This window comes from Copidosoma floridanum, unplaced genomic scaffold (genome assembly GCF_036245765.1).
Source record: "Copidosoma floridanum isolate Cflo_tuat_1 unplaced genomic scaffold, Cflo_Japanese_pri ptg000021l, whole genome shotgun sequence".
Classification (NCBI taxonomy): domain Eukaryota; kingdom Metazoa; phylum Arthropoda; class Insecta; order Hymenoptera; family Encyrtidae; genus Copidosoma; species Copidosoma floridanum.
The window spans coordinates 31,664,894-31,681,416 of record NW_028321898.1 but is presented as its reverse complement, the minus strand read 5'-3'; the positions used below and the strand labels follow the sequence as shown (position 1 = coordinate 31,681,416).

Sequence of the window (16,523 nt, the reverse complement as noted above, 5' to 3'; positions counted from 1 at the left end):
GACAGTAAAAATCGCACCTTCGACGAATTAATTCGAGGCAAATTTTTATTGATAATCGCCCATGAATCTGCCGTCACTTGGGTTTTTTCATCGACACCTACAACTCGGCCCGTACCGCACGTACGACGGACGGCGATCATCATTGGCAGACCTTGCGATTAACAACAAATGATTGATCGGCCTGAAAACTTTATCAAATCTATCATCACATTATTTACTCGTGTAAATGCGTCCTAGCAGTTGTTTTGTCGGTGATGAGCTCGTATAATCGCTCATTTCCCTGCGATAGCAACACAGCGTTCGTTATGCGTCGAAAAAAAAGCTATATGTTGAGTACAACATTATATCAGTGCCGCACCGTAATGCAGACGGGAATAAAAAAAGCACCCGATGCGTTGTGTGCGTGACGTCACTTACGCATTATAAGTAAGTACCAGCACACGCGCGGGTTCAAGAGAGAGAACACCAAACCAAAGGTATACACCTGCACTGCTGCAAAATGATGATGGAAAAAAAAAGTATAAAGAGTAGGGGAGAGGGGGGGGGGGCAAGCGAGGTTATTCCGGGAGCACGTTCACATTCAGCACATTCAGAGTCAGACGGTATATCAAGAGATTGAGGCAGAGGGTTCGTTAACGCTGGTGCTAGTTGTGTGTGCGATATACATGTGTACCCTATACTTCAGTCCGCGCATAATAATATACGTATACATAAACACTCGACGCCGGCTCGTGTTCACGTAGCCTGCATAATGCGCGAGAGAAAGAAGAGATTCATTGAGCGTTAACTTTCTGTGCAGTGTGCTAGGCGCATTATAGACACAGCGAGTGAGCTTGGTTTTCTCTTTCGCCTTTTTTTTTCGAGCTTGGCATTTTTTTTTTTTTTTTTAGCTTGGATTTCATGCGGTGGACGAGCTTTGCACGATGGGCTCCGAAACTAAAAGGGTTTGCGCTCTTTCCTCTATACTTTTTTCTTCATAGACATAAATGTAGTTGTAATTGAAGGTACAGTATTTTGCACCACTACGTCGCAATTTTCTTATTCATACAATCTCCAAAGGTTCATTTATTTTTGTCAAAGGAATTGCGAGTGAAATTAATTTTGAATAAAACGTGGAAAAACTCGCAAAAGAAGAATGTGTTGGAAAAAAGGTGCGAGAGTCACTTCACACCTTATTGAGAATATTTAATTGTAGAGCAAATTCAATTTGTCCAAGTAATTTAGCGCTAGTGGTGTCAATGAAACCCGAAAATTGAATCATATTTAAAAATACTTTGATGGCAAAATAAATAAGTGCAGCAGCAGCAAACATTTACTTTTTAAAGGTATATGAGTAATGTCACAAAAAAATTATGTTGAGAATCCCCTAACCTTGAAAAAGTTTTCACACTTTTGCAGCTGTTTACAGTTTTTTAATCGATCTGGGGAGAATTTTTTCTTTCTAATTGTAGCCTAAAAAAATTAAAAAATTTAAACGCTTGATTTCAAACCCACCTAAATTTTGAACATAAGCTTGAAATATCTTTGTTTTTTTTTTAATTTCGAGGATTTTACTGTAGCTTTTTACGAAATTTAAAAATTAAATTAAAAACATCAATCCCACATAGTGAGGCCTGTTTTTGATACAGAGAAAATTTTTATAAAGACCTATTCATGTTGTGTGTACGCAACTATTGAAAAGCATAACTGCGTAGAAAATCATTCAAAGAAAACTAGCTTTTATCACAAGTATGAATGCTACATTTATAAATCCACACTTTTCGCTCGTAACGCACACATATGCATACCAGAAAAACCGGTTCAAGTCACGCTAAAAAGCAACACCAACTCCAAATGTGTGCTTCGACACGATTCGTATACTTACACGCGGCTTCATGAGAAATGGAAGAGCGACAAAATGAAAGGATGTTAAGGTAAAAGGCAGAGCAGCATATGCACGTGTGTGTTTGGAATTGAAAAAAAAAAGACAAAGGAAAGAGGAAGAGCGCAAAAACGAAGCTTTTGTCGGGTATAATCGCAAGACTTTTTTGGCGTCTACGAGTACAAAAGTAGAGCCATCCGGTTTTCTGCGAGGCTGGATGATTTTTCAGAAATTCGCCATCTCCCTCTTATCCAAACTGACTCACCCTCTCTTTCTCTTCTCGTCACTATCGTGGTAAGTACGTAACATGCCAATTTTTTTTTGCGTCAAATAAATCCACATACAGACATATACATTAATAAGTGTCAATCCTTTTACTGGTTCAAAAACTCATGGAATATAATCATTATTTAAGAACCATAAGTGATTGATTGATTTTTTAAATCAGATTTCTTTATCAACAGAAGCAGAGTTTTCGTATCTCAAGTTTAATGAAGGCCATCAAAATTGTTCTGACCCACAATCATAATTTATTTTTTTTTTTTCTTTAATTATTCAATGTGCAACTTGACATTTAGTTTCATTAAACCAAAATTTTATTTGTATTTTAATTTGCCCAGTTTGTCCCACTTACTTTTTGTAATCATAAACATGACACCAAGAACATTGAGTCAGGATGTAAAAGTTTCTCATACATTCCCAAAATGGATTATATTTTCTTAAAGCCACTTAAACTTTTCAAACTTACTAATGTTTATTGAAACTAATTAAATCTGACACTGTTTAAAACATTCTCCAGTTACTTTTGATCATTTATTTTTAAACTCTACTAGTACTAGAGCTTTAATTGTGTCCTACTATTTAACTTGCACACTACACTACCAGCAAAGAGAGGAGTTTAAACCAATTAAAAGAACTAAGCTTGTAAATGAACTTTATCGAATCATAAAACAACATTAAGATAAAAAAAACCACAGACGAAGATTTAAATGTGATAAGATTACATCACCTGTCATTTTAGGTCTGGATATTTTTTTAGGCAAGGGTAACATTTAAAAACTTTTTGCTCTGCTAAAAAAAAGTATAAGTATTGGAATACTGAGAGACAACTTTTCTATGAAAAAAAAAAAAAAAAAAAAAAAAATACAGTTGATTTAGAATGTTTTTTTGTTTTAAATTCTTTTACAATAAATATACACTTACGTGGGAGAAGGGTTCTGGTTAAAGAGAATGCGCCTTGCATTCGGATTGTCCACAATTTTACTGACTCGCGACTGAGTGAGTATACGACGAAAACTCCACCTACGCAAGAGCACAACCTCCGTATACGTCTACGTAATGCAATACGTGTATTATACGCGTCAAAGCGTTTTCGGCAGATCGGCTGAGAAATACAAATGAACCGATCGCTCGTCTGCCACCACCACCACCACACTATCTCCCACTTCAAGTCTCTCTGACTTTCTCTTTGTTGCGTCGCAATCCTTCTACTATACCATACATTATATCTATATCTTAGGTTGTCACCACTGTTATTCTCATCCCATTCGTTGTCGTATCACATCTATACATATATATACCAACATCATACATATAATTATATAGTTGTACTTTCATGTCGTACGAGCTGAGTCATTTAGGTGCTATATACTTTCAACAACACAACACGTATGCTGTTTCTCGTTTCAGTTCTCTCTTATCAACAGGCTCCTCTTTTATCGTTCTCCGTTATCTTTTTTCTTTATGTCGTGATCGCGCGTTCGGTATACGCATTCTTCATTACGATATCTCAATGTTATTTTTTCATTGTTAAGTATACTTAATTTTCCCTCGTGCAAGCACACTTTTCAATTTAAATGATTTTTTCGTTTTTCGCACAACTGTTCCACAGGAGCGCCTTACATTTTGTTCACGAGGGCGAAATAAGTGCTATTCTTTGGTTTTTTCCACTCCTCTGTTATATTCCAAGGAGTTATAATTATAGGTTGTTTATGCATCATCTGTTTACAAACGAGAGGGACCCCAAATCAATACAAGGCAAATAAAGTACAGAACATAATTATATTGAAACATAAAGACTTAAATAAACGTTATGTGCCTGTCAGTAAACAAATAATAGCCAAGAAGAAATAGCTTTCAATTGTGCAAAGTTGCAATTAAGCAAATAATAAACATTAAGATATTATTTGATGAATACGTGAAAAATCCATTGAATCCATACAAATAAAAATTGACTTATTTAGATACGTATACTTAAAAGAGCAACAAATAACGATAAGTTAATGAGCTAATTGGTACGAGATTAGGGATTAGTGATATTTTAATAGATGAGATTGGCCGAGTTTTTTAAAAGATGTACACAGAGCATGACCTTAGAGAAGATAGTGAATGATTCCCCTATCTTCGAAGCCTGTATGTTACACTAGAAAAATGGAGTTGTAGAAAAACATTTTGAGATATCAAAAATTAATTGCATCTGACAATAACTGTACTTTGCGTGGAAAACATATTTATGCATGCGTCATTTTACACCTGTCGGAAATTTTAAAAATGTAACGTATTTAATGACAGCAAGTATTTAAGATATCATATATGGGTACGACGTTGCCAACCGTATGGTATGACAAATCAGCCCGACACAGATATACAAAGTGCCTGTAACCACGCAGACGCACGTATACACACATTTAGTATGCGATAGCAAGGCGTAAGTTCAAAGAAACGACAGCAGCTTTGACTCGACTCGCTTATCATTTATTGCTGTAGTATAGAGATGACATCGAGTGAACAAAAAAAAAAGGAAAGGCGGGCGATAAGATAAATAATGATTTGATAGGCGAGCTAACGAGGCATGTGCGTGTAAAGTTTTGTTGGGGCGACACGAAAGTAAAAAAAAAAAAAAAAATTGTTTCTGCTTGTAAACTGCTAGCCAGGCAAGCGAAGAAGATGGGTTTGAGTAAACGGTGATAACTGTATGATGTAAATAATGCCGAGATTCCGCTCATTGCACGACGCTTGGAAAACCAATTTGGGTTATCGTGCAGATAAGCGACAAGACGTAAAAACGTTTGCCAATCGACTGCCGCTGACGCAGTTCTTTTGCGCAAGCATCACCAGTGCGATTTTACATTTTGACACGCTTTGAACGATCGGTTTCTTTTTTTAGTTTGCTAATCGCCAAATAAATACCATTGCTCTTATTTTAGATACAAGTCGACTCGTTGCCTTTTTTTTTATGTACATCCCGTAGTCGAGTTCGCTTCTTTTTTAAGACTATTCATCGTGAAAGTCCAATTGACTCGTTTTATATCTATGTTTCATACATCAATATTTTTTTCCCCTCAGAGATGACAAATGTCTGCTCTGGTGACCATCCGGATCAAAATTATACTATGTAGTTTTTTTAGAAAGCTGAAATTTGTAATGGGATTCGTATGTGTGGGTATATAAACACGTTAAACTGGCCAGCTTTCTTGATATTTACATAAACATGGGAGTAAGGCGTTCGTCGGAGGGTATACGGCTGCTTTGAAGTGGGGCTTGAATCCCACTGGATCCGGTCAACTGGGAAATTTTTCCCAAGCCTCAAGGCTAGTTCTGCACGACTTTAGGGGGGCAGGCTACATGGGCGACCCGAGTAGGTGCAAGACTGGTTAGGGTATACTTTGGGGTTAACGTGAAGACAAAGGTAGTGAGGGATTTATGGGTTAGTTGTGCCATCGAATGCGGGGGAAGGGAACGATAGTAGTAGAGATCATAAGATTAACGCCTTACACAAAGGTGGTAGGGGAGTACCCGTAAAAATCAGTCAGCTGGTTAAGGGTAAGAAATAATTCAAATAAAATTAATTAAAAAATATACGTAAGAATGCAATTAATGCAATTGGTTTATGCAGTGGCCGTGGCTGAATGGTCGCGGATCCTAATTTGTTTCGAGTTTCTACTCTCTACCTTTTGGCTTCGTGCTTATACAGACAATTAATTCGACATGGATTATTCAAGTCTACTATACATGTGTAAATTTGAAGATTTCACTAGTGTATACAATTTTATCTCGCATCATGACACATTATTTCCCTTTTTACATCGTGAATTTTCATGTTCTCATGGGACAGCCAAATCACGCAGAATTGGAAAATCAAAACAAACATATAGGTATATGACAGTACGGAAAATAAAATATATTCAAGGAGAGAGAGAGAGACACGTTCCATTATTCATGGTAGTCAAAGGAAATCAAGGAGCGAGAATCAGCATCCGTCAATAACGTAAGCCTGCAACCTCGCCTGCAACTTTACATATAAGTACCTATTGGCAACGTGCATGCATATGTGTGTACACATTCATAATATGTTAAAACTTCGGAAAAACTCTAGTCTGGATTTCCTTTAAACAAATTTGTGTCCGAAGCATTCGTTAATAACAATGATTTCTATATGTTACTTTTTGGGCCCTTTATTCATATTTTAATAAATAAAATGAAAGAATACAGTTCGCTTGAGGCGATCAACATACGTGTATGTATAACATATCTCATAAAAAAACCAGCGAGAACTTTTGACTGCTTTTTTCACTCTTCGCTTCTGCCTTTTTTTCATGTTACGCCTCACGATGCATACTCGGCTCGCACTTATACGTACGATACACGCGCGCGACGATGACGACTTTCATTGTCTGTACATGTACCTACGTACAATGTATTTTTTTTTTTTTTACTTACGAAGCAGTGCTTGCAGAGAAGCACGTAGTTACAAACGCGTATGCGCGCGCATGAAAGAGAAAAATAGAATGAGGAACGAGGCAGACGACATCCTATAGTTAAGATATACGATGTTATACCGTGCTGATTGTACCGAGAAAAAGGCATTAAGTATATCAAATCCGACGATTAATAAGTTTGGGATAATACGGGAGGATAAAAAAATGCCTGTGTTTAAGATAGCACTGAATTTTTACTGGACGACGCGTCAACGTGAATGAAAATGAGAATTAAAATACAAACAAGGTTACGATACACGCGATGCGTGAGTATACGATAGTAACAAAAAAAAAAAAAAAAAAAAATCAACGACAAAAAGTACAGCGATTACCGTCGTAACTATCGATTAATTATTTACCTTAGCGCCCGAGTGCTAAAACGTTCTCCTTTTGTCCGACGAGCACTCGAGAACCCGTTAGAGAGACAAGTCATATTATAACCACCAATTATGCTCCATTCGCTGTGATGCGCGTCAAGACAGCCAGTGCTGAAGTGAAATCGCTGACCCATATATGTACCGAATAGAGTATACGGTCCCTACAGGGAACTTAATGCGCGACCCACAAAGTTTGAATGGATGTTTTTTTTTTTTTAATCAGTTGATTGCGTAACGTAATAACCTCCTCTTAGTGGTGAATTTCGTGCTTCGCGGGTTCTCAATCAAGTTGTGGGCAGTGTACCAGGAACATCGAATCGAAGAAATAAATCGATTACCCTATAATTATGTAATGTCTGTGTGGGTAGCATAGCATATTTATCGTGTACAATTACTTTGATTCTCACTCAAACATTTGTAAAACTTGTACAATCAAAGAATTACAAATAATAAAACGTATTAACGAGTAGTGAGGAATTTTTTACCAATAGTTGAGCTTTTGACAATGGCGTAATAGCCGAAACAGCTTGCAGCTATATTAATGAAAAACCGTGAAACAAAATGAAAGAAAGAAGGTTATCATCAATTACTTATCATCACATTTATTTGTGGTTGAATTAATATATTCATTACTAACAGGTGCGCGTGTATTTTTGTGCGCACGTGGTGGGCAACAGTTTTGCATTAACATTATTATGCTTAATCAAACAGAACCAAATTGTCAGATGGTACAAACGAGGATGTCTTACGTCTTGTCAATTTTGAAAAATTTTTTAAAGTTAAAGAAAAAAAAGAAGGCTAGAATAAAGCAGCATAACGTCTATCTTAATGAAAACAAGATATTAAAGTAAATATAAATTTACTCGTGCAAAAACATGAACTTAACATACTTGCTCGCACGAATTTTTTTTTGCTCAACGACAATAAAAATTGCTGACATACATCACGTTAATTGTAAGAAAAACACGTTTATCCTGCTTTCTTGTACGACTATTGTTAAATTAGTTTGTCCATTGACAAAGAAGTAAATATGTACACTACTTTCATCACATGATGTAAAGAAGCATCGTAATAAATAACGTGTACTGCACTCATGAGCCCATACTCTTCAGGGTTACGGTAATGCATAATAGATGGTGAAATCTACTGTTTTGGAAAAATCAAAGATTGAAAAGATTCACCGTGTTATAATTTTGTCCCTGTGAAAAATTGTTCATGTTTCAGATAGAAAAGAGCAAGTGTAGGGAGATATAGAGACAGAATCGTGAGATAAGCGAGCATTCACATGTTTGAAGAAGTAAGTGCCGAAAGTCAAAAGAACAAGGTTATCGACACCCCCCTCGATTCTTTTCTCTTATTCTATTTTGTGTACAAGAAGCAATTAAAATAACGGCAGGACTGAAATTAGGAAGAAAAAAAAGTGGCTACTGGGAAAACTTGGCCTTGGAGAAAACAGTTGTGGCTATGACGTGATCGTGTGTACACGTACAAGCGGAGCGCCAACGCTATACGTGACTTGTTTACGGACGCGACAGATATCCAATATGCTGATAATAATAGAATGTTGCTGTATTAAAAAATATGCAACATAAGTATTCAGAAGAGAAATGTGTTTGCGCTTACAGCAGGATACATAAATTTTGATCAAAAACAGGTGCAAGATCCATTTACACTTAATGTTCAAAGGAATTTTTGGAAAAGAAAGAAAAAATGTCTCTGTCACTGCAGAGGCATTGCGAGAAATCGCATTTATTTTTCCACTCGATTCCCTCGCACGCGTGGCCTGGGATATAAGTGTACGTCTATCAGGAGGCGGTTGCGCGAGCATCGACGACGACTGTCGGTCTCGTGTCTTTCCGTCCCGCTCCGTATTGACCTAGATCGCAGAAACCGGCTCACAATAGTTTCAAGTCACCGTAGTCGTCAAGCCAATAGCGCGTGCAGGTACACACACACAAATTGTTCGGTTTTTCTACTTGCGCTTTCTCGCTCGCTCGTTCTTTCGTTCATCGAGGATTTCTATTTTTTTTATTTTTTATTTATTTTTTTTTTTTTTTCAAACCTCTAATTTATTAGTCGATAGAAAACGAGATACTTTATCGTTTTCTTTTTTTGCTGATGTTTAAATTGATTTTAAAATAATTGATTTTTTTTTGAACAAACAAGCAAGTGAGATATCAAGGGCTTCGAAATATTATATCATAAAAGTACTGTACCACTTAAACTGTTAATTGTATTACATTTTCTCCTATCTTTGTAACCTTAAAAAGACATGACTAGCTCCTTTCAGGTACATGAAACAAAAAAGATTTCGAGTATCACGTGACTGAAGGTATTCCTGCAAGTGGTCAAACCTAAAGGAAGGAGAGAGAAAGATAAATCAAAAAGGACAGTAATGATACGAATTTTTTTTTGTTTTTTTTCAAACAAATACATTGACCAACTAACTAACAAAGGTTGTGTAATAATAAGAAATCCATCAAGAATCGTAAACTCGGCAGTTTAACATGTAAAGCAAAATTACGTAAGCACGCACCCTTAATGATAAAAAAAGTAGATTAATGTAAAATGTCAACGTCTATTTAGTAGTGAATATTTTTTTTAAACTCGACGAAAGAAATACTTCTTTGTAGCCCACAAATAATTATAAACGCTTAACAACGTAAAGATAAATGATTCGAGAAATAAAATTCAAAAAAATGAAAAACGGGGAGAAAGAGTCGGCGGAGAAGAAGAGATTTATAAAACGAGAAAAAAACAACCTCAGAGCAGGCGGTTACGTGTAGCCTATCCGAGCGACGAAGCCATTTACAAGTCTCGTTTTCCCCTTTGCTCCATCTCTCTTATCTTCCTCTCTGCCATGGTACATAGAGAAGCAGTAACAGCCAAGAGTGGAAAACCGGGAGTTAAACTCGCTTTGAGGAATTATTTCACGTAATGACTTGTCGTCCCCAAGAGCAGCTCTAATTACGCTTTTTGTCCCTGCTCTTGATGTGACTAGTCGATTCTCCATCTCATCCTTTCTTCTGCCCCTATTTTTACTCCGATGAATTTTTCTTCGGTTTTTCTCTCTCTCTCTCACATACACTTCCGCATTTTATATTATTATTATTTGATTACGATTTGTGGAATCATCAAAATATGACATCACCCGTGAGTATCCATTTTGTACAAATAGCATGTGAGTATAATTAAACTCACAAGTAATGTATAAATAAATTTTTTTTTGTTCTATTTTTTATATTTTTACAGGAAAATACTTATTTTCCAAACTATTTTTAAACAATCATACTCTTTAAATCATAAATTTACCTTTAAAGGTTGTTTAAAATAACAAGAATTAATACTTACAGTAGAATTGTATAAACAGTTACATGAAATTTTTTATATGTCACGAAAGACGAAAATCTTGTTGACTAAATGTGTCTATGTTTATTTAAGTACGTTAATTGTTGATATTTTAAAAATTAGATTTAGTTTTAACTTCCCCATCTGAAAAATTGTATCCCTGAATACTAGTTTTTACATTGACTTTGGTACTGGTATAAGACAAGCTATCTGAGCTAATATACATAAACACATAACACCACGTAGTGCCGACACTACAGAATTTGCAGGCGTGACGAGGCAAGAGCGTGGGACGTGCAATAGGTCTACACACACGTGCAAATATCGTACGATAGGTACACAATCTATGACGGTTATACCGTGGCAGAATGAGAATAATGGAGAGAGAGAGAAACAAGTAGGTACAGCGAAATGTACCCACACATTGCTGAACATAGGTATATTCGTGCGCGTATACAGGGTACACCAGTCACTTTATACGATGCTCAAGCAAAATGATACTAAAAAATGAAATTTTTGATGAAAACGTGTTTTTTCCTTTCATTCCCCACTCATCGCGCTTATCAAGCAGCTGCAAGCATCATCATAATATGAATATGTATGTATCTCGTAATCCACACAAAAATTACGAGCCAAGAAAATCGAAATTCTGAAAAAAAATTATTACGTAGTAGACTTGGTAGGCCCAAAAAAGTTTGAAGGCGTTTGGAACGCTGTATAAATTAATTACCAGTAATAGCAGTCAGTCAAAAAATTCTAGTTACGGATAACATGAGTTTGAGCTTGGCTTCATAAGTAAATTGAAATAGGTTCATCATCGATGAAATCATCACATTTTTTTACCAGAATGTAGAAAGCTCACTGCTCTTGGCCGAATCGACATAGTTTTCTTTGTTACTAGAATTACAAGGTGTTGTAAGCGACTCCGATTGCTTTTTGAAAAGATAATACAACTATATCTCTAACTAAGTGATAAAAAAAAGAGTAAAACGATGCATTTTCCCGCAATTGATAAAATTTTTTAACACAACTATTTCTGTTTCTCTTTTTTCTCCTACATAAAAAGCATGTGTGTCAGAGCGTTTGTTCCAAATGGGAAATTTTTAGGTTACGAGCATGATGTCAGCCAATGAGATGTCAAAAAAAAAATTGAAATACTGGAAATTTTCCTACAGATATGCTTGTTAACGCCTATCGATGAATATATTTACTTTACCTGATTTTTAATTCTCACAATTTTCATACTAGCTCCGCTAAGTTTTCAGCAACTTTAATGTGTTGTTAACCGAGTTAAAATAAATCGTGAGAAAAAGTAATTTAAAATAGTCAACTTTTCAACACAAGCTTCTCATGCGGAGAAATACATTTTCAAAGGTGTTTATAAATACGAAACTTCATTGCACAGTTGGTTCGAAAGTTAAAATAAAAATACGATGAATGTATGGATATATATCCGACTAATGTTGATTCTGATGAATCAGGATATCTATGACTCAGTTTTGCACGTACCAGGCACCTGCCTGTTTACACACTAAAGTCCGTAATTGCACCACTTTCGCCTTTGCGTGAATGCATACTTTTACCAAATACCGTAGGCAGATATATTACCATACGAAACAAAAATTAAGTAACGAATTTTTTTAAATGCAAGTAAAGAATGATCATGCATTTCTAAACAGTTTTTGAAACTTTGGAGTAACCTATGTTGCACTTCAAAATAAATATTACTCTGAGGAACTTGAAAAAAATGTATGATACCACCATTCAATAGATATCTTCAAGAATGTATATCCATTATGAAAAAAAAAAAAATAGTATAAATAGTAAGAAGTCGAAAAAAGCAACGAAACAGTTTAAATCGAAAATAATATTGAAAACAAGTCAAGCTAGCTATATACCGCTCACCAGACACTGGACGTCTCACTGGCCCGCGTAAATAATTATAGAGCTGGCTAGATTGGACATGTATCGTATGTATGTGCTTGTATATGTACACGGTTCGCTTGGCTGGGAATAATAAAAAAAAAAAAAAAAATACGTTTCTCAAACCTGTCTCGGTCGACTGTTCCGGTTTTTGAGGGTCAAGCTTTTCTGCTTCTCACTCCATACTTGATGATATTTTCAATTTGCGCAAGCAGCGGCGGCGCCACTCCCGGTCAGATTTCTATTGTTATTATTAATATCCGCCATAGAACAATCACAACTTTGTGAGGATGGCTTTTGTTTTGTGGACGCCCCATCGTGGTAAAATTTTAAATCTCAACCATCGAGAACACTTGATAACACAAGATAGATCATAAATATGTTGGATCCTATCAATATCATTGGACGGCTGTTATTTTCTGATGATAGCTGTTCAACTTAAAGATGTTGTGGCTTTTTCACATATTTTTGGAGGATCATGTGGTTTTATTCATTGATGTTTCGAAGAAATAGAGATGGAAACAGTCTGAAGAACTATGCAAATGCGTGGAATAAACAAAAAAAAAAAAAAAAAAAAAAATCACTTAAAGTATACTATTACTTTACGTAATTTATGAAACCAAAAGCGAGTTTAAAGGCCATCAAGTATATCGTAGATGTATATAAAGAGACTATACATTGTTGAGGCTTAGAGGAAACTTTTTTTTTCTTTGAAAAAACTTGGTAGTTTACTTCTCTGCTTGCGATAAAAGTTCTTTCAAGCTCAACACAAGTATTTTCTGAACTTTAAAGTAATTGATACATGATATCTTCAGGAGTATGTCAGAAAAATGTTAAATTAAATAATAACCGAATGACATGAAAAAATTCCAATACAACAAAAAATGATGACGAAACGGTGATGCACCATCGTCAACTTGCCACCACTCTTTAAGAGGATAGAACACAAAAAAAAATTATTAAAAAAAACTTCAATCTGGTACTCAAGAGATTTTCTATGAGAGTTTAATCGTTGTACTAAAAATAGGTGGTACTTTTCTCGTCACACGTCAAGAAAAAATAATAAATGCAAAGTCAATACTACTAATACACCAACTACCACATCTACAACTACTATATTTACAACTGACTACTTCCAACAATAATGATCACAATACCGATTATAAGTTCAAGTGATGTCAGTACAACGGGAAATGTAGTAGGGTAAAACACAAATGCCAACCACGGTCGATTTATCAACCGGGGAAAAAAAAGAGGAAGAGAGAATCCCGGGAGTGCCGTGAATTTTCTCGCGCCCCGAAGCATCAAAGTACATCAGTTCTGAATTTGCGTGGCCGTGCCAACTCTCGAAATAGCGGCAGTGCTAATTTTGTTGGCTGGACGTAGACGAGGCGGAGAGAAAAGGAGGGACAGAGATATTAACAGCTAGACCGATGCGAATAATGAAGATTTAAGTGGGATTCCACGTAGATGATAGCATGTGAAAAATTCATTTGTATCCATTATATATTTTAATATAATATGTAATGATGACCTTTATCATTTTACCCAAAAAATTGTCCACTCTCATTTCGTCTCGAAAAACAATATCAGAAACATTTGCATCCTCCAAGACTTTGAATAGTAGTTTTGATACCATAGTGTGACATCTCCATTAAAAACTAGAGAATCATGGTATAACCATGTAAAAACTAATCTTTTATTTTCAAGTACGGAGAAGTGTGTATAAATTAAAAAGGTGTACTTTTCGACGAGCAAATCGACAAAGTTATCGAGGTAGTGTACACGGAATACTGTTTGCGCAAGTTGTTCGGGTGAAGCGTGTTCTTGAATATTTTGCCACTCGCCTGTGCTGAACTTTCGCAAAGTTTGAAATACGCTATCGAGCGATATGCACCCACTCGGGGCGAATATGACGATTTATTTAACTCTCAGAGTTGCTTTGCCGATTCGAGGACGTGAATATTTAACCGTATCAGTTATGTGCTTTAAAAAAAAAACGGCGAATCAGCAGACACTCTTGGCTTTTTTTATTGCTCTTTTTTTTAAGATTCCGTGTATACGTGAAACCACACACGCGCGTGAGCACATAATCCATGCATACACATGCGCATAGGTGTATGTATATAACCACCCAAATTCGACATTTGGTTCAATACAACGGAGCAGTTGGCTGTTTGCTCGGTGAAAAAATTATTTTTCTGCCCGACAAAAACGTTATCTCTACTCTATTTATCTTAAAAGTATACAATTCTGTTGATTTTCCGTAGTACTTGTTAAGAAGACTTTTATCGCCAAATTAACAGAAATACCCAATTTATGCACTAATTTGTGGAGATTCAAAACAAATTTATCTGATTAGTTAAAGACAGTGGACCTATAAATAAATAAATGCTGAATTTGAAGCAACAAAAAGTGAGCATAACTGCATTTTAATGCACTTATTTTGAAAAACAAAGCAACCTCGAGTGAATCATCGTACATTCCATTGAACTTGTATCCATACCCATTGTGCGAGTCGTAACAATGAAGTATCGTATATTTATACCCACACCTACATTATAAAAATAATGGGCACCGCTCGACTCCACTTTTTCACGCGCAACTATTGAAACTGCCTCGAGCCTAGATATACTTATACTAATTAGGTGCACAACTTTAAATTACGTAAGTTTATACACGGCAGTAGAGAGTTATATAGCGACAGAGTGACCGAGGGAAAGTTGAGAGGAAGAGGGGGGGGGAGAAAAAGAGAGACGGACAAACGCACTTTTGAGCAGCATTGACCTTTATTCGCTTAATCTCCTCTTTTTCCTCGTACACCCTAACTTTTGAGAAACAACGATAATACTATATAGTTTAATAATTCATTAACGCTATCAATGCCTTTTAAATCACTCTTTTCGATAAATATGATTGCAAAATTATCTCTTTAAAAAAAATAAAAAAAAAAAGTTTTAATGAAAAAGCGTTTTTCATTAAATTTATAATTATAATATAATTGTTACTCCAATAGGACGAGTATGGAAAAATTCGTCGTACATTTTTGGTTGATATTCCAATACTGTGTATCACGTATACACAAAACGTACGAAACTATGGATATTCACATCAAACACTTAATCACATGCCAAACAGATAAGTTGGAGCTGCTGGTATATAGGCACGTGTTATACCAATCTAAGCATGTATAATATTAGAGATAAAACTTCTGCAAGTGTCTGGTACGAGGGAGGGTACTGAGCCCCCCCCCTTGACCCCCTCGAATAATCCAATAACACGCGCGCTCTACATAACCGCTGGGCAGATTATACACGTATACATATATAACGTACTGCGTGCGTGTGTAACGCAGGTTTGTAAGCTTACGAAGGTAAGTGCTAACGTGTGAATATAAAATTAACGCATTCCGTATTCAGATGTACATAAAGTACTACTGCCGATGTTATCATTACCATCATTATTGTTAGTCACAAAAACTACATCGGTATGGAAAAAATTAAATCAAGATCGAAGGCTGCGGAGGAAGGACGAGACGGTTTGTGCAACGTAATCATGCCTCTTTTTTTTTTTTTTTTTTTATTCTTAATGCTTCGTGAATTGTTTTTCCTTATAAAAAAAAACAAAAAAAAAAAAAAAGCGATAAACGTTGCGATTTGATTTATCGAAAACAGTTTTTAAGCACAAACAGAAATGGTGGTCTCTGAATCTTCGTAATGTTCTCTAATTTTGCGTTGTGAGGAGAGGGGGGAAAAAAAAAAAAAAAAAAGCAACCTGCGAGACTGTAGTGCTATATACTCACAGTGGGATGGGCGAGGCAGAGCTGCAGATCTCGGGGCTGTAGCTTGCCTGGTTCGCAGAGTGTCCAAGCCCCACAGCGACGTATCTATTGTGGGCCGGGTGCTGGGCGTGATGCTGCTGAAGATGATGGTGCTGCTGTTGCTGAGAAGCAGCCGCAGCAGCAGCTGCCGCAGCGAGATGGTGAAAGCCGTGTAGGTGATGCAGCTGCGATTGGCTGAGAGAGGGCGAGGCGGCGGCAGCGGTGGTGGAAGCACCGACGGTGTGGTGTCCCAGGGACAGTAGCCCGTTGGTGCTCGGGTGACCGGCGAGGTTGTACGGCTGGTATAAACTGGGCGTCGGCTGCTGGGCGAGCACTGGCTGGCCGACAGACGATGGCGTCAAGCTGACTCCGGCACTGGTGTTGCTGGTGCTGCTGCTGCTGGTGCTACTGTGCGGGGGCTGGGCTTGGCTGCTCGC

At 36.6% G+C, this 16,523-nt stretch overlaps 1 protein-coding gene across 1 annotated transcript in view; it reads right to left on the bottom strand.

The window, feature by feature from the left end:
* The window catches only part of Kdm3 (Lysine demethylase 3), a 111,747-nt gene that overhangs the window by 19,188 nt on the left and 76,036 nt on the right, over window positions 1-16,523 (bottom strand). The gene's annotated exons all lie outside the window — the stretch shown is intronic.